Source organism: Emys orbicularis, chromosome 1, assembly GCF_028017835.1.
Source record: "Emys orbicularis isolate rEmyOrb1 chromosome 1, rEmyOrb1.hap1, whole genome shotgun sequence".
Taxonomy (NCBI): Eukaryota; Metazoa; Chordata; order Testudines; family Emydidae; genus Emys; species Emys orbicularis.
The window spans coordinates 22,952,158-22,976,771 of NC_088683.1; the positions used below are offsets into that span (position 1 = coordinate 22,952,158).

The 24,614-nt window shown below is 45.2% G+C and overlaps 1 protein-coding gene across 1 annotated transcript in view; it reads left to right on the plus strand.

Annotated features, from left to right (window-relative positions):
• PCLO (piccolo presynaptic cytomatrix protein) overlaps positions 1–24,614 on the plus strand; it is a 554,357-nt gene that overhangs the window by 518,182 nt on the left and 11,561 nt on the right. The window lies entirely within an intron of this gene.

Sequence of the window (24,614 nt, forward strand, 5' to 3'; positions counted from 1 at the left end):
TTAAAGCATAGAGAATGCTATACCAGATCAAACACATGGTCCATCTAGTCCAGTATCCTGTCTCCAATGGTAGCCTGTACAAGAAGAAGCAGCAAGAAAAACTTAGTAGTCAGTTATGGGATAATCTACCACTGGAAAGTCTCCTTCTACCCCATAGTAGAATGATAGAATCATTGAAATGTAGGAAGGGACCTCAGTAGGTCACCTAGTCCAGTTCCATGCATTGTATTATCTTGAATGTCCCTGACAGGTGTTTGTCTAACCTGTTCTTAAAAGCCTCCATGACAGAGAATCCACAACCTCCCTGGGTAATTTGTTATAGTGCTTAACTACCCATACAGTTAGGAAGTTTTTCTTAATGTCTAACCTAAATCTCTCTTACTGCAATTTAAGCCTATTACTTCTTATCCTGTCCTCAGTGGTTAAGGAGAACGATGTATAACCCTTCTCTATAACAGCCTTTTACATATTAGAAGACTGTTATCATGTCCCCCTTCAGTCCTCTCTTATCCAGACTAAACATACCAGGTTTTTTTCAATCTTTCTTCATAGGTAATGTTTTCTAGACCTTTCATCATTTTTGTTCCTCTCCTCTGGATTTTCTCCACTTTGTCCACATCTTTCCTGAAGTGTGGTGCCAAGAACTGGACACAATAATTAGAGATCAGTTTAAATTCTGAAGCATGAGCATTTATATTTCCTCCAAAAACAACTTTTTTTGAGTATTTCTAGTTATAATTCTTATTATGTATATAATTTTCAACTAGCCCTTTGAATTCTTCAAAGTTCTTGGACACTGTGGCAATGAGCTCCATTGCTGAATTATGTGAATTTCTTTGGAGCTAATCCTGATAAACCACAGTCTGAGATCAGAATCAGGCCTTATGTATTCACAGAGTCACATGGGAAAGCATTTAGCAATCCAACAGCTGTTTCATGCTCTGTCTCAACCTCACTATATTATTAATTAATATTTGTATGTGTTATTTGGTTAGCTGTGACAATATACGCAGTGCTGCACAAGATACTTAAATAAAGACAGTTTCTGTCTCAAAAAGGGTTAATATAAATTTGGCAGAAAGTAACTTTTAAGCACATTTCCTTTAGTTGACAAAAAATGCTAATCTGATTCAGTGTGCAGTTCTAAAACAACTGCTGTGCTCAACAGCAAGTGTAATTACCATTTGAGGTGTTAAGTTCTGTAATTATTTTGTACTAATAAGAACCACAAGATAGTGTCAATCTATTTTTGTTAGGAAAAGCTCGAATTGGACAGCCCAAAACAAATGTTTTGTGAAAAATGTACTTTGGGAGGAATTTGGGGTCAACACTTTACTCTCCGTTACATACAGTACAACTCTATTGAAGTCAATATGGATGCAACTGTGTAGCAGAGAGCAGGTTTTATCTTATCAGTGATGACAATTATAGTTGGTCACAAACCCAGTTTAACGATCAAAACTCAATTTAAGGATCAATTTCATATTAGGAGCTTGAGAATACGGTACCAATACTAGTCCAAATTCTGCTTTCATTACATTTGTATCAGCCCGATTGCCTTACATGATATAACTCAAGATCTTGCCTTTAATTTCCAATAGTTGAAGTTTAAATGACAGTTACGGTGGTGTAATGGCAAATCCAGCAGGAGTTTTGTCTAAACCTCCAAAGTTTTTGAGGGGAACGTGCTTGACTATGGATGTGGTGGAGCATAGAAACCCCAAACTGGCCAGGAGAGAGTCAATGAACTGCTGTGGGCTCTATCACATGCACGGGTGCCAACTTTCCAATGTGCCCCCAGCTCTGCCCCAGGCCCCGCCCCAACTCCACCCTCATCCTGCCTCTTCCAGCCTCATTCTGCCCCCTCCCCCCAGCGCGCCGTGCCCTCGCTCCTCCCCCTCCCTCCCATAGCCTCCTTCACGCCACAAAACAGCTCATCGGGGCAGGCAGGAGGCGTGGGGAGGGAGGGGGAGGCACTGATCAGTGAGGCCGCCGGCATGTGGCAAACACTGGGGGGGCAATGGGGGAGCTGATGGGGGGCTGCTGGTCTCCCGCGACTCTGCGCCTATGATCACATGTGCAGTAGGTGTCAGGCTTAGAGAAAGGAGTTAAAAGGGGAAAGGAGAGCCCAGCTCAGGGAGGGAGTGCAGACTTCCAGCTCTCATGCTGTGAGACAATCCTGGCTGGGCCAGAAATTGACTAGTGACTGTTGCCTGCCAGAGCCTCCCTCGGGGAAGATAGGTCTGACATGGGACAGTTGTTCTGATTTGCTACCAGTGACTTTCCTGCTGTTGCTGGGCCGGACTGGCAGGCAGGCCCGGGTGGGGAGTGGGAGGGAGCCACTTCTCACACCACCCAAGCCTGGATGCCAGTGCCAGGGACAGGCGCTGAGTGAGCCAGAAACATGCTGGGGGGAGAGGGGACAGCCGGGCTCTCTCTCAAGCAGCTGCTGCGCTGCACAGAACAGCAACCCGGAGTAGCCAGCATGAGAAGTGGCTGGTCTGGCCCCTTCCGCTCCCCGTCTGGGCCCAGCTGCCAGGCACAAGGGCCGAGCGTGCTGGGGGGCAAGCGTAGTGGGAGAAAGACAGAGCCCCCTCCCCTCCGCAGGTAACTCTGATGGAGTGGGGAGAGTGCGACAGGCCAAGCAGAAATTGGGTGGGGCACTTGACCCTGCATGCCTCTCATGTGTCGCCTCTGTCAGTTAGGATTGGTCAGAACACTTATGTACAGATTTATGAACTCAAGGAGATGGGCTAAATTAGCCCTAATTGTGTCTTGCTTAACTTAACCATTTATGGTGTCATGTTCAGAGCTGCTTAGCACCAATGCAGCTCCCCTTGGAGAAGGGCATAAACCAAACACTAAACACCCACAACAAGAAGTTATTCTGTAGTTGCCCAATAAAGGGCTTCTTGAACCTCCATATGCAGCATCTGTACAAGATTTGTTTCTGTTATTGGCCACTTTTTTCATTAAGGCTGATCAAATGAGATGCTCTGCTATAGTGATCATGGCACAGTGGAGTGAAATCTCCATTACAGTGCATGTTTACTGTGGAAAAGGCAGCTTGTGTTATTACAGTATATACAGTATGACATCAAAAGGCATTATCTGTCTATGGTACTTATATGGTTCCCATTACTGTTGTATCTCAGTCTTCAATGTATTTATCCTCACAACACCTCTGTGAGATAGGGAAGTGCTGTTAACCCAATTTTACAGATGGGGAACTGATACATAAAGGTGCTTGGCCAAAGTCACACAAGACATCTGTGGAGAACCCAAATCCTAGACTAGTGGCCTGACCCCAGGACCATCTTTCATTCTCTGGTAGTCTGCCATAGTGTAATGGCTTGCTGAAAAGGAGTGTAGATTTGCTAGTGTCAGTAGTATGAATGAATACCAGATTTGATCCCTTCTTTAATTTTGAGGAAAATCTAAACTTCCCTACTTAATCATATCTGTCGGATAGCCTTGGGACTCCTTCCCCAACCTGGGAACCGCTGCCTTACTATAGGATAGACCCAAAGTGGAACACTGAATACAAATACCTCTGAATTTGTGCCCAAAGTCTATGGCACAGGCTGACTTCTAGTCATTAGTTGCCATGGCCCATAGTCCATGAGAAGGGGCAAGAGAAGAAGAAGCTTATGTTGTTTTTCTGTTACAAGGCTAAAAACAGTGAAGCAGAACATGTGCTTGTCATAGCTGTGTGGCACAGCATTGCCATTATCATTTTTGCATAAGCTCATCAGGGTTAACATCTCATCCCATCCTATTCACCCTAACACACACACACAATATTAGAAGCCCTCTGGGAATCACGACCAAAGCTAGTGGTTATCTAAGAAATAAACAAACATGACTAACCATTTTCTATAAAGATATATTCATCTGCTTTTCTCTGCCCCCTGCAGCAAAACTCACCAGTGAACAAACAGGGCTTGCTTTCCTGCAGTAGTGCCAACTTGTTGATTGCACCACTGTTGTGTTTAAAGATCTTTCCTTAAGGCAGCCTTTCTCTATTGTTGACAATAAAATGGATGGTCTCTGAAAGGAGCCTTTTGTGCCACTGTTTGGCTGCAAACAATTGGGGGATAATGCAAGGACTGCAAAGGAGATTTAATATCCTTTCAACCTTTCTAGAAGATTGGAGCTAAAAATGTACAATCAAAGCCTAAAGCAATAACAGAAAAATATTCTGAAAGTGGTGGTTCTGTCAGTTGGAAACAATGCACTTTCCCCGCCACGTAATCACATTTTATAGGAGTTCATCTCAGACTATGTGGTACTTATTCAATCATTCTAAACAGAGTTTGTTTAGGACTTTAGAACTAACCAGTAAGGCCTATTTTGTGTCCCCCCTCCCACTTCCCCACTCTGCTTTCTCCCAGATGGACACCTCTGTAATGACATCAATACAGTGTCTTTAGACAGCATCATCTTGGACTATGATCTTGGGGGATATCACTAGTTAAGCAAGGTCAGACCTAGGAGCATCACAAGCACCAACACACACCAAGAGATGGTGAAGGTGGTGATTTAATAGGTCATAGATATCCCTCATAGTCAGACTGATACCCAGGATGGTGTTAGGGGAGGCACGTTGTTTTGCTGGAGGTGCCATCTTGAAGGTAAGATTTAAACCAAGGTCCTGCCCACTGTTGGTTATTAAACATCTCATAGAACTTTTCATAATTATTGTGTCTTGGCCAGATTCCCACTCAAGTAATTACTGCTACTTAAAATTCCCCACAGCAGTTTCAAATAGATACAGTATTTTTTCTTGTCTTTTTGCTGTGTCTATCTACAGCACACAACATTTATACAGATATGGCCAGTCTCATCACAGGCTTTATAAATAAGGTATTGTAGAAAATGTCCGTGTGCTATAAAAGCAGAGACAATCTACTAGATCCTGCTCTTCACTAGAATAGGAGGATGGTCTTGTGGGCAAAACAGTGACCAGAGGCTCAGGAGAGGTGGGTTCAATTCCAACTCTGCTGCTAGTTTTCTCCGTGACTGTAGGGGAGTATTCAGTAAGCTCTACTGTTAATATTCCCAGCTCTTGTATCCCAATACATGGCATTTGCATCTAATAGTACACACATGCCCAGCAATTCAATATACTTGCTTAATATGTCTTGCAGCATTATCCAGAAGAAATACAGAATTTTGCAGCATGTGAACTGTCCTTTAGTGAAATGAAAGGTATTTCACACCCAGCTGAGAAGCCTCATATGGTATGTCTGCACTGCAATTAAAAACCTGCAGTTGGCCCATGCCAGATGACTCGGGCTGTCAGGACTTGGGCTGCGAGGCTGTTTAATTGCTATGTAGACGTCCGGGCTCTAGACTGGAGCCCTGATTCTAGGACCCTACCTGGTGGGAAGTTCCCAGAGCTCAGGCTGCAGCCTGAGCCAGAACACCTACACTGCAGTTGAACAGCCCATTAGCCCACACCCCGCAAGCCCTAGTCAGTGTCTAATTACCGTGTAGACATACCCTTAATTGCAGTGTAGACATTCAGGCTTGAGTTGCAGAGCTTGGACCCTCCCACTTCACAGGGTGCTAGAGCCCAGGCTCCAGCCCAAGCCAGAATGTCTACACTGCAATTAAGCCCAAGTCAACCCACAAGCCCAAGTCAGCTGGCAAGGGCCAGCCACAGGTTTTTAATTGCAGATTAGACCTACCCATAGTGTGTTCTGTCTGTCTGGTGCTCTGAAATAGTTAAGAAAAATGGAATCTGTTGCCATAGATGGAGCTGGTAGCCCTGTCTATCGTTTAGGTTGCCTGACACTTTCTTTTATAAGACCCCGTTTTCAGCTGCTTATAGCTGTGTGGAAAAAATAGGATGTGATCATGTAATTAATTATAATGAATATCCCCAAGGGAGGCGAATTAAGGTTGCACAGGCAATCTTAATTTTGGCATTTCCTAATTTAGGACAGAGGGTTTTTTAGCATAATTAATATTAATTATCACAGAAGAACTCAAGTTATGGATTACCAGTGAAATCCTTCAACTGACTTCTAGATTCCTAGATCAGGTGTGTTGGGCAGTATTGGGAGTACAGGTGTACATGATCCTGCATTAAATCTTGATCCTGCAAGGCACTGAGCACTCTGACCCCAGTCCAGCAAAGCACTTGAGCATGTGACTAACTCTAAGCATGAGTCATCCCATTGATTTCACATCCTTACAGTTAAGTGCCTTTACTAGATCAGGCCCAGAACACTCAGCACCTTGCAGGATCCAGCCAGTAATGAGGGCTGTTGGAGATTTACCCAGTTGCTCCTGCTCACTAGGTGGAATTAAGCCTAAGGGGATGTGATGCTGATCATTAGCTACAGAATTTTTATTCCACATCCCACTTCTATTTGATCCTGTCCGTCAGGGCCGCCGAGAGCGGGTTTGGGCCCCGGTGAAAAAAAATTTTGGGCCCCCTAGCAAGGGCGGACCGGCTAAACAGGGCCGACGTGGGGGGGGGGGGGAAGCCGGGGAAGCTGGGCCCTGGGCCCCCTTCCAGACTGCTGGGCCTCGGTAATTTGTATCGGCATCCCCCCCCCCTCTCGGCGGACCTGCCTGTCCTCTTGAGGGTTAGGAGGGCATCAGCATGCAGGGCACTTGAGACTTATCGCTGCTCAATGCAGAGGATTGCACCTTCGCTTAATCTTACTTCCCCCAAGATTTAAAGTGGCAAATAAGTTGCACAATATTTCACTGCAACTCTGCAAGCAGTTTCAAGATCAAGGCCATAGTCTCGCAGATCTAAGTGATGTCCTTGACTGCCACCTTCTGTATTTGGATTCTTCCTTACCTGAAAGATGTGTAAAAGATTATCTAGCTACAGAACATCCTACTGGCTTCACACAATGAAGATACACAATGTTACAGCTAGAGATGGGCAAAAATATTGGGACGAATAGTTTATTTGCCAAAAAAAAAAAATGCAATTTTGTCAATCAGAAACCATTCACGAGTTTAACCTGAATTCACAAAATAGTTTCATCCATCTCTAGCTGTAACATTGTTTATCTGTTGCAGCCAGCCTGGGAAATTACAGCTCATGTGCTGCATCTTGGAACAGGTCGGAGCCCTTAGCTTGTAAAAATTTAATGATGTAAATACAAAAACCCAAATGGTCTCTTTATTCATCTACCCTTCTTAGCTCTCCATCTCCATGCAAGTTTGCATAAAAAGCAAAATGATCAGGGGGCAGATTCTCATTTGTACTATGCTCCTCCTTAAGGACCCTTAAAGGGAAACTTTTACTTGTCAGTGTGGGGCAAAGGTGTGATGTACATGAAAATTCGGGCACAGAAGTTTATTGGTAGCTTATCCAAATAATTTCGAGTCTGCAAAACTGCGCTGGAAATCTCACAAGAATGGATTTCTTGGAGGATTTCAGACATGCCCAACACTGGAAATAGCTTTAAAACAGCTTTTGTTGTAGAATGTTAACAAAAAAAAATTCAGTTTCAGTTTTTTTTCTAGATAAAGATGGGAGTGGACTTGGGGGAGCGTCCACCTTTTCCCAAACCTCTTTGCTCATCCTTACGTTTAAAGCAAGATATAGCCATTCCTAGATAACCTGGGTGCCAGCAGGTTGGATGTAAACCTTTCAAGGATCCCAGTACTATTACAAAGACTTTCAAGTCAACTGCTGACTAAGCTAGAAACAATTTCTCGAAGTCCACTGTGACATGAATGAAATGTTCAGTGTAGCTATTAGAGCATTAATGGGGCACTGTATTCCACAGATGAAAAATAATGACCTGGCTAAGTGGCAAATGGGTGACAGAGTGTAAATGATGCATTCTCAGTCAAAAGCACAGATTAAAAAGTGAAGGCTTCAGACAGAAGGTTAACAACTTTTGAATAATTTTTACAAAGGGCAGTATATGAAATGAAGAATTAACCAAGGATGCTGGAGAAGGCGCTGAAATGCATACTGATGCCTCTACTATAATTTATATGAAGGATAAATGCCAGCACTACTTTCTAAGGTCAAGTGTGTGTTTGCCAGTCAGAAACCAATTTTATAACGATCAAAAGTGTCACTGACACTTTCATTCAATATTAACTGAAAATTGTGATTGCTGGCTATGTGTGGCCATGATGAAAATTAAGAGGACTAATTCAAAGACTTTGGTCCTCTCAGGCACTCTTGTTTCAATCTGCTCTTTGATTTAAGCTGAGAAATGCTCTGATAGGTCATGCGGTTCAAGTACTATGCCTTTACTTCGGCATGCTGCTAAGCATCTCCTGTACAAGATGCGGTATGTATTTCACTATTAGTGACTAAAAAGGACAAGTTAAATGTTCAGCATCTTGCAGCAGGCAGACACCAGCTCTCAGGATTGGGCCCATAGGCTGTAGCTGAAGGTCACAGGTTTAAAGCATTTGCTGAGCTGCTGCAGCAACATAAATGATTGCCCAGATGGTTCATGTCTACTTCTAGCAGTGATGAGTCTCATAAACTGAGCCAGGCTTGAAGTGGCATTTCTGCGTGGACTCTTGGATTGCACACAAGTTAAACAACCTATTTTCTGGCTTTCTACGGCACCTATGTGGGCCTGTGAAGTAAGGAACTGATGGGCAGGATCCCCTGGGAGGCTAATATGAGGGGGAAAGGAGTCCAGGAGAGCTGGCTGTATTTTAAAGAAGCCTTATTGAGGGCGCAGGAACAAACCATCCTGATGTGCAAAAAGAATAGCAAATATGGCAGGCGACCAGCTTGGCTTAACAGTGAAATCTTCGGTGAGCTTAAACACAAAAAGGAAGCTTACAAGAAGTGGAAACTTGAACAGATGACTAGGGAGGAGTATACAAATATTGCTCGAGCATGCAAGGGTGTAATCAGGAAGGCCAAAGCACAATTGGAGTTGCAGATAGCAAGGGATGTGAAGGGTAACAAGAAGGGTTTCTACAGGTATGTTAGCAACAAGAAGAAGGTCAGGGAAAGTGTGGGACCCTTACTGAATGGGGAAGCCTAGTGACAGATGTTGTGGAAAAAGATAATGTACTCAATGCTTTTTTTGCCTCGGTCTTCACAGACAAGGTCAGCTCCCAGACTGCTGTACTGGTCAGCACAGTATGGGGAGGAGGTGAGCAGCTCTCAGTGGTGAAAGAACAGATTAAGGACTATTTAGAAAAGCTGGACATACACAAGTCCATGGAGCCAGATGCAATGCATCTGAGGGTGCTGAGGGAGTTGGCTGATGTGATTGCAGAGCCATTGGCCATTATTTTTGAAAACTCATGGTGATCGGGACGGGGGGGTCCCGGATGATTGGAAAAAGGCAAATATAGTGCTTACTGGTAAACCTCACCTCAGTCCCCTGGAAAAATCATGGAGCAGGTCCTCAAGGAATCCATTTTGAAGCACTTGGAGGAGAGGAAGGTGATCAGGAACAGTGAACATGGATTCACCAAGGGCAAGTCATGCCTGACCAACCTGATTGCCTTTTATGATGACATAACTGGCTCTGTGGATATGGGGAAAGTGGTGGACATGATATACCTTGACTTTAGCAAAGCTTTTGATATGGTCTCCCACAGTATTCTTGCCAGCAAGTTAAAGAAGTATGGATCGGATGAATGGACTATAAGGTGGATAGAAAGCTGGCTAGATCATCGGGCTCAACAGGTAGTGATCAACGGCTCCATGTCTAGTTGGAAGTCAGTGTCAAGCGGAGTGCCCCATGGGTCGGTCCTGGGGCCGGTTTTGTTCAACATCTTCATTAATAATCTGGATGATGGGATGGATTGCACCCTCAGCAAGTTCACGGATGACACTAAACTGGGGGGAGAGGTAGATACGCTGGAGTGACCTAGACAAATTGGAGGATTGGGCCAAAAGAAATCGATGAGGTTCAACAAGGACAAGTGCTGAGTCCTGCACTTAGGACGGAAGAATCCCATGCACTGCTACAGGCTGGGGACTGACTGGCTAAGCGGCACTTCTGCAGAAAAGGACCTGGGGATTGCATTGGACGAGAAGCCAGATATGAGTCAGCAGTGTTCCCTTGTTGCCAAGAAGTCTAACGGCATATTGGGCTGCATTAGTAGGAGCATTGCCAGCAGTTCGAGGGAAGTGATTATTCCCCTCTGTTCGGCACTGGTGAGGCCACATCTGGAGTATTGCATCCAGTTTTGGGCCCCGCACTACAGAAAGGAAGTGGACAAATTGGAGAGAGTCCAGCGGAGGGCAACGAAAATGATTAGGGGCACGTGACTTATGAGGAGAGGCTGAGGGAACTGGGCTTATTTAGTCTGCAGAAGAGAAGAGTGAGGGGGGATTTGATAGCAGCCTTCAACTACCTGAAGGGGGGTTCCAAAGAGGATGGAACTAGGCTGTTCTCAGTGGTGGCAGATGACAGAACAATGAGCAATGGTTTCAAGTTGCAGTGGGGGAGGTCTAGGTTGGATATTAGGAAAACCTGTTTCACTATGAAGGTGGTGAAGCACTGGAATGGGTTACCTAGGGAGGTGGTGGAATCTCCATCCTTAGAGGTTTTTAAGGCCCAGCTTGACAAAGCCGTGGCTGGGATGATTTAGTTGGGGTTGGTCTTGCTTTGAGCAGGGGGTTGGACTGGACGATCTACTGAGGTCTCTTCCAACCCTAATCTTCTATGATTCTATGGTTCTAAGTTCAGCAGGAGCATCTAGCACAAATCTTGCGTTTCTTTAGAATTAGCGTCTAGCTTGCCCCGACTAACCGTAAATTACTTATATTACAGAGTATCCAGGGGTGGCGAGTTACATGGGCCCGTGGTGCCCGTGCTCCAGGAATATTCAGGGTCCGGGGGTTCTGCTCCACCAATGTTCGGTCCTGGTCTCTCCCCCAGCCCTGCCTGCCACCCCTACGTGCCTCCCCCGGAGTATCTCCCGTCCTCGCCTGCTGTCCCGGGCAATTTAAAAGGGCCCCTGGCTGCTGCAGCCACCACCTGCAGCACAGTGGGGCTAGGGTGGCTTCCTGCCCACTCTCGCTCCGCACCGCTCCCAGAAGTGACCAGCACGTCCCTGTGGCCCTGGGTGGGGGGGTGTCTCTGCATGCTGCCCCTGCCCCAAACACCAACTTCGCAGCTCCCATTGGCCGGGAGCTGCAGCCAATGGGAGCTGCGGAGACAGTGCTTGCGGGTGGCGGCGCGCGGAGACCCCCTGGCCCCCCTACCTAGGAGCTGCTGCCAGAGGGATGTGCAGGTTTCTTTTGGGAGCTGCCTGAGGTAAGCACCACACCCCTCACCCTCTTCTGCACCCCAACCCCCAGCCCAGAGCCTGCACCCCGCACCCAAACTCCCTCCCAGAGCCTGCCCCCCACACCCTCTCTTGCACCCCAACCTCCTGCCCCAGCCTGCACCCCAAACTCCCTCCCAGAGCCTGCACCCCTCCCGCACCCAAACTCCCTCCCAGAGCCTTAGGCTGGTGTGTGTGTGTCACCCCTGAGAGTATCGTTTAGAAGTTTCAATGATTTTGAACACCAACATTAAAGGGCACAGAAAACAGGCTCTCAGCACCTTCTGAAAATGGGGCGTAATAGTCAGTGAGGGCAGAAGGAGGCTGCAGTGTGGAAGTCTGCAGTCACTCTTTGGGTTTAGAGAGGGAAAGGAGGAAAGCAGAAGCCCTGGGATCCTGGTTCTGAGGGAAGGGTTTACCCAGAAAAGTGGTGGATAAGGAAGCCTGATATACACAGGGTAGAAAGCTGACCAGGGAAATAGTATCAAGTTTTGGGATGGAGCAGATGTTGGCTGCTGATTGTAGGGTTCCTGGGCCCACATCCCCCTACCAGCCACTGAGGAAGTGGCACAGTCTCATCAGTAGAACAAAAGACTGCCCGAGACAGATCGTCCAGTGAGACTTTGATACCCCGGAAGGGGAAAACTATAGTGTTCTGGCCAGAGAACCAAGCCACGAAGAGGGAGCACTGCAACTCCTGGAGTGTGAAAGGGGACACAGCATGAGTAAGAGAAGAAGCAGGCATGAGACTGGGAGGAGCTATTCCCCAGAAGCAACTCCAAGGAGGTTTTTCAGTGGTAAGCAGAGAACCCCATTATAGGCCCTTTAAGAGGCTCTGTGGTTGTTCTGGTGAAGATGGAAATATAGAACCGAGGTCATGATGCTTGTGGTCATTAGAGGTTCCATGCCCCCATTTCATAAGGCATAATCTCTGTCCTGGCCAAATTCCAAATCAGGCAATTAATTCGGCCTTCCGAAATTTCCTTTGCATTTTTAGTTGTAAACAGTCTTCTCTCTCACTTCCTGCCCTGTTAAACAACGGCTACATCAACTACAGCTATGGCTGAACCATACTGGGGAATGATAGTGATCCCTACAACAGTTTGTTACATTTCATCAATACTTTGGGATTTTTTGTGATGTAAAGTAAGGTAGCTTATTAATAACTTTCATTAAACAGAAGAAAGAAAGAAAGCAATATTCCAGCCCCAAATGTTCAAGAATCATGAGACTGGCTTAAAAATCATGAGATAAAACTTTTATTTTTGTCTTTTTTCTGAGGATTTTAGGGTACACTTAGTTCACATTTTCATGCTTTTCACAACTAAAAACTTACTTTTTCAATTGAAAGTTGAGATTCTCATACCTCCAGGACTGAGGCTTTAAGTAAAACAGCAAATATCACAGACTCATGAATAAATCACAAAAGTTGGCAACACTGAGATTTGGATTCCAAGGCTTTGGAGAAGTCTTGTGATGTTGTGACAATGGTTTCGCTGCTCTGCACAGCACTATTCCCTGCAGATAGACTTGCCGGGATTGATACAGCCTAGCTCTTTCTAAGGCTATGTCTACACTACAGCCGGGATTGATCCACCAGCAAGCAATTTAGCGGGTCTAGTGAAGACCCGCCAAATCGACAGCAGATCACTCTCCAGACGAGAAGAGTAAGGTAAGTCGACGGGAGAAACTCTCCCGTTGACCCCCCGCAGTGTAGACACCGCGATAACTCAACCTAAGGTACGTAGCTGGAGTTGCTTAGCTTAGGTCGACTTACCGTGGTAGTGTAGACATAGCCTAAGTCATTTTATGATTACTACTGAGCAGTTGCATGGTGACCTAGTCTGTTGGATTGAGGTTCACTTACTCAGCAGATGGGTCTAACAAATATTTACTAAAGCAAAACACTCAGAGGAGTGAAGCACTCATGAGCAGGAAGCCCATCAGGATGATCTCATCACAGTTGCCTCTAGCACCTATTAATACAGCTTCAGCCTCCCTTTGTTACACAAACTTATTTATAACTTTTTGTTATCTTTTCTTACCCATATATACTAATATTAACTCTTCTCCCCCATCAGTTCAGGCTTAGTTTAGTTCAAATTGGTCTTTTGTAGTTTTTTAGTTACTTTATCTTTTCTTGTTCTCACAGACATGATTACTTTGCAGTTTCTTATATATATGCAGTTCTACTTATGCTTACTCTGTGAAATGGTGTCAGAACAGACGCTTGACATCCACAGCAAGCTTCTGCAGGCCTAAATATGACTTTCCTCCCAACACAGTCGCTAATATCATGGCTTCTACTAGGCCTGTTCTGCCAGGGGGCAGTGAGGGACTTTTAGATCATTTGCAGAAGCTAGCGCTGTCCTTGCAGAAGGTCTTTGCCACCATGGCTCTGGGAGGTCCCAGCCTATTGGATCTGGATGCAAATAATCGGGAGTCCTCTGCCCCGCTAAAATCCATGATTTCCAAATCTATCATCCTTGAGGAATGTTTCTGCCTCTGTGCTCCCCTCCTACAGTTTCTCTCTAGCATCACGTGATCTTGCTTATAGTAACTTTAGAGATGTAGAAATGAGGTGTATGGTCCTTTTATCTACCTACCAAAATGTTACAATCTGCAATATTAGGCCTGATTCTGATATCGCACGTGTCCACTGATATAACTCTATTCACTTCAATGGAGTCACTCCAGATTTATACCAGTGTAAGTGAGATCAGATGTAGACCCACTGTTATTTTTCCCTTCAGATTTTTCTTTCATACATAGGTCTTCAGCACAGGTACGATCTAGCGTTGTTGTTGGGTTGTTGTTTTTTATTCCCCTAACCCCTTATTATTTCCTGATGCTCTAAATTTTTATGCAAGATGTTTTTGTTCAAGTATATCCCTGTAGACTTTATGCATATAAATGAATTCAAAAGTGCAATGAAATCTGAGATTTAGAATGCACCTATTATAGCAGCTACATGGCACCAGTGGTGCATAGATGAAAAATAACGGTGCTAGTAAGTGCCAAATGAGAGCCAAAATGTAAATTATGTGTTAATCAAAAGCACAGGTTTAAAAACATGAAGACTTCAGACAGAAGGGTAACTACCTTAAAGTAGTTTTTACAAAGAGCTATACAGAAAATGAAGAATTAATGAGGCAGAGATGGAAACAACTTTAGAAAGCACATCCACAACAACTGTGAATAACCTCTCCTGTGTATCATCACAAAATGTGGACATTACTGTATTCTGCTAGAAATTGACTATTCTCCACTGACTCTCTGTTCAGTCTTATCCCTTCCAAGAAAAATTTGAAGTAATAGATTTACAGTTTGGGATGAGTTGGTTCCACATTCATTGTGATGAATGGAACATGCTCCTCCTTCCCTGTACTACAGGCCAAATTATGCTCTCATGTAGGTGCACCTCATTAGTAATTGCATGTGTCCATCTGAGGGCAGAATTTTGCCACAAGTCCCACAGCCAGCCACAATATGATACCGGCAACACTGGAAGGTAGACTTAGATTTCTTGAAGTCTATTATGTTTTTCTAATACAAAGAGTTTTGCTAGACTCATCCATAGCTATTACTGCTCTTATCAATACATTAAACTCTCTATTCTGTGGACCAGATTCTCATGATCTTACTTACACAGACTATTATTTATTTACTTGTTTATGTTACAGTAGTGCCCAGAAGCCCTAGTCTAGGATCCTTGTGCTAGGTACTGTACAAACACAGAAGGTCACACTGAAGTCAGTGGGACTACTCATAAAGTGCTATACACGGCTGTTACTCTAACAGCATCATCTGTTTTTCACTTGAAGGAACCATGCAGCAGCAACTGCTCCGGTGCGCTACACTATGTCGTACATATCCCAAACGAGAGCTCCAGAGGTGCGTCAACACAACTTCAAGAGAGCACCTCCATTTTATTGAATAGGCTGGCAACTACTATAGAGATCTGAGGGCCACTTTATGCCCTTAGATGTTGAGCCTCTTGTAGTTGAGAGTCAGGTGGGAAGTTACGGTCTCCTTCTTAAAACTTTAACTTATGGCCCCCAGTGGCTAACAAGAAATGAAACTGCACCTAGTGCGTGTCATTTAACAATACTAAAGTACTGCATTAGCTTGTGTATGCCTATAGATACATTCATGCGTCCTTTTCTCTTCCCCTTACCCTCCCACAACAAAAAGCTGTAAATAGCTACATATCTAAATGTGTGTAAGGTGCATTTGTATGGGTTTTTTAAATGACTGTAGCAATTCGAGCTGTGAATAATGTGTGAAATGAAACAACCTGTTCCACTGCACACAAAATATAAGCAATGCTGTGTTCTCTGTGTAGCACATGCACAGTCAGGCATTGTTCAGTTTAACTGAAATGAAAGCATATCACAGATAGTACAGATACAAATATGCATACACTTTAGGCAAATCCCTGAAATGCACAGGCACAGTATGAGGAGTTTTAGGACAGAGGGCGAGCATCAAAAATACTGACTTCCTTTGCCTTTAAACGGCTAAGTCAGAAAACCTCAGCGGTGTTCTAACACAGTTTTATTTGTGAAGATTTTCAAAAGTGGATGCTTAAAGTTGGACACTTAAGTCCATATTTAGGAGTCTTAATAAGTGACCTGACTATCAAAAGTGTTGCGCTCCCAGCAGCTCCTACTGAAGTCACCATTTTTGAAAATCAGGCCATCTATCTAATTACCTAAATAAGGATTTAGCTGTCTCACTTTAAATATTCACTTTTTAAGATCTTGGCCTCAGTATTTTCTTCAGTTCATACCTAAACATGACTGGAGACAAATGAAATTTGACCACACAATGCTGATGTCACTTTAAAATCATCTCTATGATGAAGCAAGAGGGTGGGGAGGGGGGAGGATTTCAGTGTTGTGTAGCACAGAGCTCTTTGCGAATGTCAGTATGATACACCTCATTTTGTTTTTGTGGACAGGCAGGGCTGGCTGTGGTTATGTAAATACATTTTGTCTTTTTCTCACTTTGATCCCCCAAGTGGATAAAGTATGAAATTTCCTAAACTGGAATTTCTCTCTAATGGCAGTAGTGATCACAGGGATTGGGTTTTCAATCTAATGTTAAGGCAATTTGCTTGGTATCTTTCATCCCCCCCTTTGTGTTTTACACTATAGCACTTATGTTGCTCTCATCATATAACAGTGCATTCCACATTACATTAATGTAGGTTTCCAGGCTTCCAGCTGTGTGTTTTTTGTTTTTTGTTTTTTATATTTCCACCTACAGACTATTCTATCCAATTAATTCTATTCTCTTCTATTTGGCTTCACAGAGTTGGGGGATGGATAAACCCAAATTGCCAGATCTCTTTCCTACAATTTATTATCTAGTGCTTTTTCTACTCTAGTTTTAAGTGTCTGAAGCAATGGGCTTTCTACCAATTTCCTTGGCAAACTATCCCAATGTCTACTATCTATTTTCTACCTTAGACTAAAGTGGTAATATTGCACCTGATCGAAAGCTCACTGAATTTAATAAAAGTCTTTGCATTGACTTCAGTCATCTTAGGTTCAGGTCCATTGTGCTCTCATTGTACTATAATATAATCCAGATTGATATTAACTCATTTGTTCAGGTTTCCAGTAGTTAAACCAGAATGTGTAAATTCCTGGTTGTTCAGTAGTTGCTATGAGCAAAGAGCAGGGCCGGCTCTGGCTTTTTGGCCGCCCCAAGTAAAAAAAACCACCACCAACAACAACAACAATAAACGGGGTGGCCAGAACGGCAAAGCAAAAACAAAAACAAAAAAAACCTGCGGCGCGGGTGCAGAGGGACCGGCTGGGGGGGGGGGAGGGAGAGGGAGCGGGCGGGAGAGAGAGAGAAGGGGCGGACAGGGCTACAGCAGGGGCGCTGCCACGCGGCCCCTCCCACTGTGCCGCCTCCTGCCGCCTGCCGCGAGGGCTCCGCTCCGGTCGGCGGGAAGGAAGAGGAGTGCCCTGCAGGGCGCTCTGGCTCTCCGCGCCGCTGCCCCCTACAGGGCGGCCGGAGCGGGGGGAAAAAAAAAAGCAGCCATGCCGCCCTAGGATTGGGCGGAATGCCTCCTCCAAGAATCTGCCGCCCCAAGCACCAGCTTGCTCAGCTGGTGCCTGGAGCCGGCCCTGGCAAAGAGGGTAACCAAATTCGCTATAGGCTGCTCAAGAAATGCAAATCTTTGTTCATGCCTTTCCTTGGCCACTGAGATCAGAGTATATAAGGATCCTGCATTATTTTGGCCAAGACAGCAAAATCTGACTCAGGAAGGGGTTTGACAGTCAGAACTGCAGTAACACTTATGGATAAACTTGCAATCAAGGTGAAAAGGAATGAGAAATTTGCTTGGTTGGAGAAGGGAGGAAAACAGATTTTCAAATGGTCATAAACTGAGCAAGAACCTAAGCAGTTTCTCTATAGCTGTCGTCTTTCTATTGTATAAGTAAGAAACACTTTGTGTACTCTCCTTTATATAACAGAATGGAAAAAGAGCTTGCAGACTCACTTGTCCTACTTTCACAGAAGGCTGATGCTATTGTCTTCTTGTTGTGAAGTTATAGCAAATGCAGGTTTTTAATGGGAGCTTGCAGATTTGCTCTTTCTCTAGCAAAACAATGTTTTCGTAGGCTACAGCTACACTACAGAGCTTACAGCAGTGCAGCTACACTGATGCTGAATAAGCCACACCCCTGAGCGACATAAGTTACAGCAACCTGGGTGCCAGTATAGACAGCGCTATGTCGGCAGCAGAGTTTCTCCCACTGACAGAGCTACCACCGCTCATCGGGGCTGGAGTATTTAAGCCGAGGGGAGAGCTCTCTCCCATCAGCTTAGAGTGTCTGCACTAGCAGCTATAAGCTCTGAATTGTAGCCATAGCCTTAGTCACACCCCCGAGCGACATAACTTATACTGACGTAAGCTGTAGTGTGTACATAGCTTTAGTAAAACTAATAGAATGGGACCATCCTAAGGCTTAATGTGCATTATATTAATCAGGGTTTGGATGGCAGTGTATATATGACATTAAATGGTTTCCTTCTTATTATTTGAGCTACTGCCCATAGAAAAGCCAGGGCAATGTGTGCCTTCCATCATCAAAATTCATTTTAGCTGTGCTGATGCAGACAATCGTTTATGGGGCTGTATCTGATATATCCCTTTATATAAGGTGATGTGAAAGTAATGAGAAGATTGAACCAAGCTTAATCAGAATATCACAGTGCAATATTCATCAACATTTATTGTGTGATTAAAGGTATGGAAAGTTATTGCTGTGATTAAAGGTATGGAAAGTTATAAAGCTATTTTAAGAAATTCATTGAGACTCTAAATCTAAGCTTGTGTGTCTTGAAATTTGAATGAAGTGTACAGTAGATGTTACCAGAATAGTTCATATTAGAGCATGAGGGGAAAGATCCTCAAAGTATTTAGGTGCCTAAAGAAAAGATAAACCCTAAATGGGATTTTCAAAAGCACCAAAGTGAATTAGGCACCTAACTCCCATAGGTTGACTCATTTTGGTGCTTTTGAAAATCCCACATGGTGCTTATCTCCATCTTCAGATGCCTAAATACATTTGGAATATGGGCCTTACTCCCTCTTCAGAACAAAGGGGAAACTGGGAAAGGATTGTGACTGTGTGTTACAATTTGTTCTCTGGTTAGCTGCTAAGGTGGTGCAGTTATGTGTTGCCCTGAACTCAGGGAAGCTTGTTAGTCTACAGCCTAGCTGTATGGTAGACAACAAATCCATAAACCCACATATCTTAGCTATGTTCTGTAGAGCTGTTAAATATCTCTTAGTGAGACATTTCAATGCCAAACAAAACCGGCAACAACTATTTAAAATATTCTGAGACTGCAGAGAAGCTTGGATTTGACTCCAGCCAAGGTATAAAATGAGATTATCATTGTAGCTCTTTGTGATAAATGGAGTCTGAGATTCACCTTCCTTTAGATAATGTAGTTGGCTGAAATTCTGCGTGCCTGGCATTGTAGCAGGAGACTTACCCAGTACTTTTTGTTTCAGAGCAGGTTTTCTTATTGTGGAGTACACATGGCCGCTCTGAATCAATTACACAGGTCAATCAGATGCCAGAATTGAGATCGAGTCATAGGAAATACATTTATCATACATACACACTGGGGCTGATTCACTGGTGCAGGGGGATGGAAATGTTATTTTTCCCCATCAGGGCGAGCAGCTCTACTCTGAGAGGACGATGGGAGAATTCAAAGCCAGAGGAAGACAAATAGATTTTCCATCCCCAACCTCATCCTGGGGCTTGCCAAATGGAAAGGTCATCCAGGATTTGCATTTCCCAGATATCCCAGCCACCATCAGCGGTGACCACTTGGGAGCTGCTCTGGCTGTGGGCCAAAAGATGGACATTTGCCTACATGCTGGGATACATTGGCAGCCAGCACTGTGTGCTCTGCAGTGTTTTATACTGTTGTCACAGGTATGGGGTTGCCCCCTTTCTGTTTAATAGTCTCATTAACTTTCCTACTTATCAAATGCATTCCTACAAAATCTATACAGTTGCCAATCTCCCATCAAATTAGTTCTTCTGGCTTTATTCCCTTACTACCCTTTATTTTAACTGGTTTAACACGTCCATGCAATCTGCAGGGTCAGAATACTTTCCGTTTTTATTGGGACCATGTCTGGCACAGAAATCTATTTGCTCTCCATACAGAAATTGCAACACTGATTTAGCCAACATCAAAGCCAATCTCTACCATTCTATGATGGCAAAAATCAAACAAACATGCCTTCTTATATCTGAAGTTGAAGGAGAATGACTTTAAAAAAATCATGGTGTGAACCTGTTTAAGGTTTTTAATCATTCTGCTTTAGACTTAGCGTCTGATGGTACTCCCTGGGTTAAGTCAATGAAAGTTTCACTAGTCTCTTCAATAGAAGCAAGACTATATTCTTAAGATTTACAAATACATTTCCAAACAGAATACACATTAAAAGCAGCTCTTATTTTATCACCAGATGTGGTCTAAGCAAATCTGGTCTCCCTGAGTCACCCACCTCAGTGTTCCTGCTCTTGCTCTGACCAGTCTCTTCACTTTCAGATGGCTAACCTGCTTAGGATCTTTTGTAAACCCCACCAGGCACCAATTTTCATTTCTAAGTACCTAAAACCCTTTGTAACTCTGACCACAGATCCTTTAGTTCAAGTTAGTTCCTTTAGTTTAGTTAGAGAGACTCAGGGCTGGTCTAGACTGGGGGGTGTGGATCGATCCAAGATACACAACATCAGCTACGCGAATAGCGTAGCTGAAGTCGAAGTATCTTGGATCGAATTACCTGGGGTCCAGACGGCGCGGGATCGACGGTCGCGGCTCCCCCATCGACTGCGCTACCACTGCTCGCTCTGGTGGAGTTCTGGAGTCGAAGGTGAGCGCGTTCGGGGATCGATATATCGCGTCTTAACGAGATGCGATATATCGATCCCGGATAAATCGATTGCTACCCGCCGATACGGCGGGTAGTGAAGACGTACCCTGAGGCTTTTAGCTCTGGAGATTCTCCATGCTGGACGAGATGGCAGTTGTCATGCCTTAATGTCAACGATTTAACATTTCGCAAGTTCATATTGTTTACATGATTTTTTGTTTTCAGAAAGTTTACTACTATCTCATGCAGGAATTTTCTACTAATCTACTGCTAGTATTAATATTCCTGTGATAATCCTGCTGCAAATTCTTCAGCTCAGTGCTCTGGGGAAGAAAGAGCAACTAATGGAATGGCTATTAGTACAAGGATGGACCTATGTTGATGGCTTTGGGGAAGGTGTTTCTAAATTGCTGCAGAATAAGAACATAAAGTATATTTCATGGAGATATGTCACGGATGAATTGTTATTTCCCAGTAGCTCTACAGAGTATGATTTTTGGTACTAATACTAAAGCTAATAATTGTATTTCTAAACCACCTTCCCCAGCACTTTGGACACAGCTCCGTGACTCCTGATAAATAGGGCCCTACCAAATTCATAGCCATGAAAAACGCATCACGAACTGTGAAATCTGGTCTCCCCTGTGAAACCTGGCTATTGTAGGGGGGTTGCCGTGCATTCAGAGCTGGGTGGCTGAAGAATGGCAGCTGCTGGCACCAGTTCTGAAGGTAGTGCCACCACCAGCAGCAATGGTCACCTGGGGGGGGGGCATGGCTGGCCTTATGGGTGTTTACGTGGGTGACTGCCCAGTGTGCCGTGGTCAGGGGGGTGCTGTGGTCACACACAAACACACAGTACCAAGGCCCCTTTAAGCTCTGGGCCTGGAGCTGGGATGGGGCAGGGCTGGGAGCGCCCCAGTCAGGGGCTCCTACCATCCACTGGGCTCCAGCTGCTAGTCCTGATTGGGCTGGTGGAGGAACGGGACTTCCTCTTCCCCTGCACGGACCACTCCTGGGGTCAGGTCAGACCCACCTCTGGGAACCTCCCCTGGCTGCAGGAAGCTCTATGGCTGCTGGCTGGGAGCCCAGCTCTGAAGGCAGCACTGCCACCAGCAGCTGGGCAGAAGGGTGGCATCATATGGTATTGTCACCCTTACTTCTGTGCAGTTGCTGGCCGGGATCCCAGCTCTGAAGGCAGTGAAGCACAGAAGTAGGGAGGTCACGGTATTGCCAACACTTACAATAGCCTTGCGACCCCCCCCCCCCAATCCCCTAGAACCTCCTTTTGGGTCGGGATCCCCATGGTTAGAACACTGTGAAAGTTTAGATTTAAATATTTGAAACTGTGAAATTTAAGATTTTTTAAAATCCTATGACCATGAAGTTTACCAAAATGGACCATGAATTTGGTAGGGCCCTACTGATAAATATAAGCCTACCGTGCTGACCAGTATTATCTCACTATGTCCTTGTGCTCCCTCTCTGTGTCTGTATCTACCTGATGTCTCTTTTCTTATACTTATATTGTGAACTTTTTGGTACTGTCATTATGTTCTGTGTTGTACAGCACCTAGCACCATGGGGTGCTGTACAACACCATGGGGTGTTGTACAGCACCTAGCACCATGGTCCATGACAGGGGCTCCTAGGCACTACCAAAGTACAAATAAATAATAACAATATGAATGAAGATGCAATATCAGTAAGCGTTTTTTATAAAACAATAAGATATTACATGTCTGGCGGGGCGGGGGGGAGCCAAAGTGTCTGCATATGAGAGAGCAGGAGTTTTGATCTCCTATAAAATTTTAAAGCAGAATGTTTTTAAGTATTGCTTAAAAGTGGCAAAGGATGAATTGAGATGGATGTAAAAAAGGCAACAAATGTCACACTAGAGCGGCCAGCAGGGCAAAGTTGCAAACCAAAGTATGGTGGTAGAATTCCAAAGGGGCTAGAGTTGTCAGAATACAGATGTCAGGAATGAAGTATTGGATGAATCTGCATTGACTAGACCGGGGTGGGCAAACTCCGGCCCGCGGGCCAGATACGGCCCCTCGGGGCTCTGGATCCGGCCCACGGGATTGCCCCCCATGGTGCCGCAGGCGCCACGCTGCTCTCAGAAGCAGCCGGCACCACTTCCCTGTGGCCCCCAGGCGGGGGGGCAAAGGGCTCCGTGCATTGCCCATGCCTCCAGGCACTGCCCCCCGCAGCTCCCATTGGCCGGGAATGGGGAACCGTGGCCAATGGGAGCTTCGGGGGAGGTACCTGGAGCTTCCTGGAGCGGCACGGCGTAGGGTCAGGGCAGACATGCAGGGAGCCTGCCCTGGCCCCGGTGCGTGCCGCTGCCACCCCGGAGTCGCTTTAGCTAAGCGGCGCCGGGCTAGAGCCTGAACCCCACCCCCCAACTCCCTGCCCTAAGCCCCCTGCCTGCACCTCACACTCCTCCTGCACCCCAACTCCCTGCCTGCCTTGAGCCCCCTGCTGCACCCCGCACCCCAACCCCCTGCCCTGAGTCCCCTCCCACAGTCTGCACCCCTCCTGAGCCCTCTCGTACACCCCGCACCCCTCCTGCACTCCAATCCCCTGCCCTGAGCCCCCGGCCGCACCTCAACCCCCTGCCCTGAGTCCCCTCCTGCAGTCTGCACCCCTCCTGCATCCCTGTCCTGAGCCCCCTCCTGCACTCTGCACCCCAACCCCCTTCCCTGAGCCCCCTCATACACTCCGTGCCCCTCTTCTGCCCCAATCCCTTGCCCTGAGCCCCTTCCTGCACACTGCACCCCCCTCCCACACCCCGCACTCCCTCCCGCACCCCAACCCCCTGCCCCGGCCCTCCATACAATTTCCCCACCAGATGTGGCCCACCCCTGGACTAGACTGTGGGGCAGTGAAGTTGGCCTGCAGAGTTCAGACAGAAATGTTGTCATTCTGAGTTTAGCTCATATTTGAAAGTAGGTACATCTTACTAAAAGTGGGTACATGGACAAACTGCTGAGGAAGACTACAAAAGAATAGTACAAGCATGTAGGGATAAAATCAGAAAGGCTAAGGCACCAATGAGTTACACTTAGCAAGTGACATAAAAGGCAATTTAAAGGTTCTTTAAATACATTAGGAGCAAGACAAAGATGAAGGAAAATGTAAGTCCTCTGCTTAGCAGGGAAAGACTTGCATCCAAGAGTTTTAAAAGAGCTGGCTGAGAAGTTTGCTGGACTGTTAATGTTGATTTTCAATAAATCTTGGAACACAGGGAAAGTTCCAGAAGACTGGAAAAAAGCTAATGTTGTGCAAATATTTTTAATAAGGGTAAATGGGATGACCTGGGTAATCATAGGCAGTCAGTCTGTTATTGATCCTAGGCAAAATAATGGAGTGGCTGATACAGGACTCGATCAATAAAGAATTAAAGGAAGGTAGTATAATTAAAGCCAATCAACATGGGTTTATGGAAAATAGATCCTGTCAAACTAACTTGATTTTTTTATGCGATTACAAATTCAGTTGATAAATTAGGCTCTGATAGAGACCTCCCTATGGGATGGGGGAGCAGGCAGACACTGGACATAGCGTTGGTATATAATGCTCTAAATATTTGTATTGATTACAATATAAACCCCACTCACTCCACATTCATACCCCTTTCATACTACACCAGAATACGAAGATTAGAACGAAGTCCCGGTGGCCAGTCAAGGTCTGATCCAATCATAAGGCACGGGGAGCCCCGCGCTGCACACCTCTTCTTTATCAGGGCTCTGGATTGATGTCTGACTTCAAATTTCAGATATGTCAGGCAACTGTTTATAGACCAGTCTGTCGTGTCATCAGCTCTTTGTCTGTTTACTAAGTCTTTCACCCATAACTCCAGGAAAAGATCTCCAGGCAGGCCACCATTATTCAAGACATTCCATTTCCTCTTATGAACATGACAAACTTGTTTTGCACAGAC